A 5,000-nucleotide genomic window follows, 5' to 3' on the forward strand; every position below is an offset into this window, starting at 1 on the left:
GTGTGTGTGTACGTGCGCGCGCATCATCCGGTACATAAGCTTCCCACATAAGCTGAAATAAAAGAAACACCAGATTTTTCCAACAAACAAAGACAAAAATGCAACAGCCAACAAGTACACACACATACACACACACACACACACACACACACACACACACACACACACACACACACACACACACACACACACACACACACACACACACACACACACACACACACACACACACACACACACACACACACACACACACAACACTGTACTCTGCTGCATTTCCTGTACTCAGAGATGAACAACGCTTGATAAAAACACGAAAATAAATAAATAAATAAACTTCACAGAAACTCATAACTAAGGATTATAGTACAGCGAAGTAAATACAACGAAGACACGTACGTTATATTAGTCTACGTTATAGTTTAGTCTCATTTATCGTAGCTTCTTATCGTTGTGTCTTTGTAGTGGGGCAGATTTCATTTTTGACGTTATATTATAGTAAACGTCTTTTCATAACGTTAAATTACAGTAAACGTTCTTTATTTGGCACGTTATGTTACAGTAAACGTTCTTTTTTACGTTATGTTACAGTAAACGTTTTTTTTTTGACACGTTAAATTACAGTAAACGTTCTTTTTTTGACACGTTAAATTACAGTAAACGTTCTTTATTTGACACGTTATGTTACAGTAAACGTTCTTTTTTGACACGTTATGTTACAGTAAACGTTCTTTTTTGACACGTTATGTTACAGTAAACGTTCTTTATCTGACACGTTATGTTACAGTAAACGTTCTTTATTTGACACGTTAAATTACAGTAAACGTTCTTTTTTGACACGTTATATTCCAGTAAACGTTCTTTATCTGACACGTTATATTACACTACTTTCTTTTTGACACGTTACATTATAGTAAACGTTCTATTCTGACACGTACGTTATAAGAGCCTACGTTACAGTTTAGTCTCATTTATCGTAGCTTCTTATCGTAATGTCTTTGCAGTGGGATAGATTACTTTTATGACACGTACGTTATAGCAAAGTGTACGATATAGTTTAGTCTCATATATCGTAACTTTCATTGTAGTGTGTTTAAAATGGGACAGATTTCTTTTTGCTTTCATTTCCATCGCTTCCCTTTGTGTGGTGTTTTATGACGAGCACAATGCGGTGTTTGCTGGTGTTTGCTGCCATCAGGAAAAGCCGGCAATGCTCTAGAGTGACTTGCCGTGAGAGAGAGAGAGAGAGAGAGAGAGTATGATTTTCGAATCTAAACGATATGCTTTCGCTTTCTTTTTGTTATTTCTTTTTTTTTGTATGGAAGGTAAATTTAATTTCTTTTAATTTCTTTCTTTTGTATCTATTTCCGTTTCAAGGAGGGATGTTTTAAAAGTGTCTTTGTGTGATGCATTGAGAGCTAAATACTACTACTACTACTACTACTACTACTACTACTACTACTACTACTACTACTACTACTACTACTACTGCTACTACCGCCACTATTACTTGCATTATCAGTAACACTCATCAATCAAGGCAATGCTCAATGCTCACCCACGCTCCTTCTCTGACCTCTCCTGCTCCCGGATGTGCGTGGGCGTGACTACGAACTAACGCCCACACACACTCACACACACACACACACACACACACACACACACACACACACACACACACACACACACACACACCTGCCTCTATCTATTGTTTCATCATCTCAGTTTCTATATCTTTCCTGTGCTTCACCTGTTCGGGCCACGTGAAAGCTTAATCTTCCCTGAATGACAGATGCCTGGGTGGAGGAGCAGGAGGAGGAGGAGGAGGAGGAGGAGGGAGGAGGAGGAGGAGGAGGAAGGAAGGAACAATTTTCAGGTATTGTATTGTGTGTGTGTGTGTGTGTGTGTGTGTGTGTGTGTGTGTGTGTGTGTGTGTGTGTGTGTGTGTGTGTGTGTGTGTGTGTGTGTGTGTGTGTGTGTGTGTGTGTGCAAATAAACAGTAACATTAACAAGAATAATAATAATAATAATAATAATAATAATAATAATAATAATAATAATAATAATAATAATGATAATAATAATAATAACAATAATAATAATAATAATAATAACACTAACTACCTGTCCTAATGACCACTGACCACCACCACCACCACCACCACCACCATCACCACCACCACCACCTCACTAATAGCAGGAATTATTCACAACTCTGATGAGCCAGACAACCTAAACTGCTAATGCCACGAGGCCCATTCATCACCACTCTCTCTCTCTCTCTCTCTCTCTCTCTCTCTCTCTCTCTCTCTCTCTCTCTCTCTCTTGTTAAACTAATTTCTGCCTATTAATTCTACTTACATCCGTCCTGCACTAAATTCGGCTTTCTCTCAACACCCTGTATCGTTTATTGCTTTCTCTTCTCTCTCTATTTTTCCTCCTTCTCCTCCTTCTCTTCCTCCACCTCCTCCACTCTCATGTAAACCTCCACTCTCCCTCATCTTTCACTCCTACGTCACTCCTACGGCTACCTCTCTCTCTCTCTCTCTCCCTTTCTCTATCTCTCTCTTCGCTTACCCCATCTATCGACAATACCTTAGAACAAATAAAACATCCCTTTATTCTTTCGGCATCCCTTTAGGAGGCGAGGGGAGAGGGCAGGGAGGAGGGCAGGAGAGGATGAAGCGAGGGGAGTGAGGGGAGTGACGTAAGGGATGAACGGAGAGGCAGAGGTGGAAGAGGTAGGGATGAAGGAGAGGAAGAGAGAGGATGAAGGATTTACTAGTGTTGTGAGATGTAAGTGGATGAAAGAATGGCAAGGAGTGGAGTGGAAGTGTCTTAACTCTTAAACAAGGGGAGGAAACGGGTTACAAATATGGTACAGAGGCAGGGAAAGGCAGGGCAGAAGGGAGAAGGTGGAGGTTAGGTGTGATTGTAGTACGGACCCTGTGTGTGTGTGTGTGTGTGTGTGTGTGTGTGTGTTGAGGATGATAGGGTGCGATGGCTTCGGGTCATTGCTGTGGGGTGGATTGAAAAGAGGCTGTGATTAAGTTAGGTTTTGCTGGGAATAAAGTGCCGTGGGAGGGTATATAAGGAGATAAGGTAGTGATGCAAGAGGAAGTGGTTTAAGACTTTAAGACTACGATATTGATGATTACTCTTCTCGAAATTGTTTAGCTCGTTTGCATTTGGTGTGTTTGTACTAGTGAGTCTTTTATTCCAAGAAGCAATGTAAAGGAGGCGCTTTACCTTCATTATCCACGATTTTGATGTTTACTCTTCTTGAAATTGTATAACGTGTTTGCGTGTCGTCTATTTGTACTACTAATTATTTTATCCCAAGCAGCAATGTGGTCGTCAACTACTTCTGTTCATAGGAATCACGAGAATCTGTATGTTTTGGTGTGTATCTGAGGTTTCAATCACGTCCGCCTGTTCTATTCACTATGCTGTATAATGTATTCTGTAGCCAAAAAAAGATTTCCACCTATTAGTATTACAGTATAACATTAACAATATCATCTAGTCTTGTTTCCAATGTCTTCCCTTCATCTACAATTCTGTTCGTAAAACCAGTCTTTGCATATCTTTTCTCTCAACATCAGATTCTCTCGAGCTTATGCTAATTCAAACTTCAAACTTGCTCCCTGACTGAAAGAATCTCATTTTACATCCTTATGAAAACCTGAAACCTTGTCGAGCCTTTAACTTCTACTTCTTCTTGTATCACATCAACACGCACGCCACGCCTCGCTACGCCTCGCCACGCCTCGTCAGTGAATGCTGCTCGAGGCGTTCTAACCTTTCCTGGTGAGGTGAGATGGTAAGGCGGTATTTTTCCAGTCCTTGAACTATCGCAGTCATCGTAGCGCAGTCATCGCAGCACAGACTCCATATCTATCTACTAGTACGTCCATTGTTTTTTTAATTTGTACCATGTGGGCTTTTTCAGGGAATTTCTGGGCTAAAGGGGATACTTTTTTGGGGTACCTCCTATCTCAAAGCCCATCCGCTAGGAAACTGTTGCTCCGAGTGAGGAAGCCCAACCTACACTTAGACCGTGGACATGATTCAAACCCGCGCTTGGAGACCCCTCGGACCCCAAAGCACGCATGGTTCCACTGTACCACGGCGGCACCGCTTAATAGGAACATAAGGACAAGAAAATGAGGGAAGTTGCAAGAGAATGTCAGACCTTCACGTAGCAGTCCTTGTATGAGCAAAGCTACTTAATTCCATCTATTATCCATATCCACATTTTTGCCTAATCTTTTTTAACCCCCTTCAGTACTGGGACGCATTTTTACCTTGAGTTTTGGGTGTGATTAGACGAGTTCATTGACGTTACGAAAGGTCTATGAAGATCAGAATATTAATGGCCACAGTCTTCACTATTTTAATCTCCCCACACATAAGTTTCTGAAGCTGTATAAAATCACCAAATAGTAACCAGAATGAATATAGAAACGCGTCATGGTACTGAGAGGGTAAAAGTCCACTACTGACTCAATACCAACATGATTACTGAGTCCCTCCCATTCATCAACCACGCTGTTAGACGAGAAATGCGCAACACCATCAAAGTACAACATAACATTTTTTTTTTTTATATATAGGAAGGAGTTTGAGAAGGAGGCAATATTAATCCCTTGAGTACCATGACGCGTTTCCATATTCATTCTGCTTATTATTTCGTGATTTTATACAGCTTCAGAAATTCATGTGTGGGATTAGAAAAGTAAAGTCTATGACCATTAATCTTCTGACCTCTATAGACACTTCCTAATGTCAAAAGAAACGTCAAATCGCAACACAAATCTCAAATGTGTCTCAGTACTGAAGGGGTTAAAAACAACAACAAAAGCACCCCAAATATGAGAATAAGAATAAAACCTAAAAAAAAAATTCATATCAAATATTCTACACCTCCAATCCTCTCAACAGAACCATGAACCCTTTACCCTCCATCGCAATCACAAGAGTAGACTGCCAGAATGTGA

This window comes from Portunus trituberculatus, chromosome 9 (assembly GCF_017591435.1).
Source record: "Portunus trituberculatus isolate SZX2019 chromosome 9, ASM1759143v1, whole genome shotgun sequence".
Classification (NCBI taxonomy): domain Eukaryota; kingdom Metazoa; phylum Arthropoda; class Malacostraca; order Decapoda; family Portunidae; genus Portunus; species Portunus trituberculatus.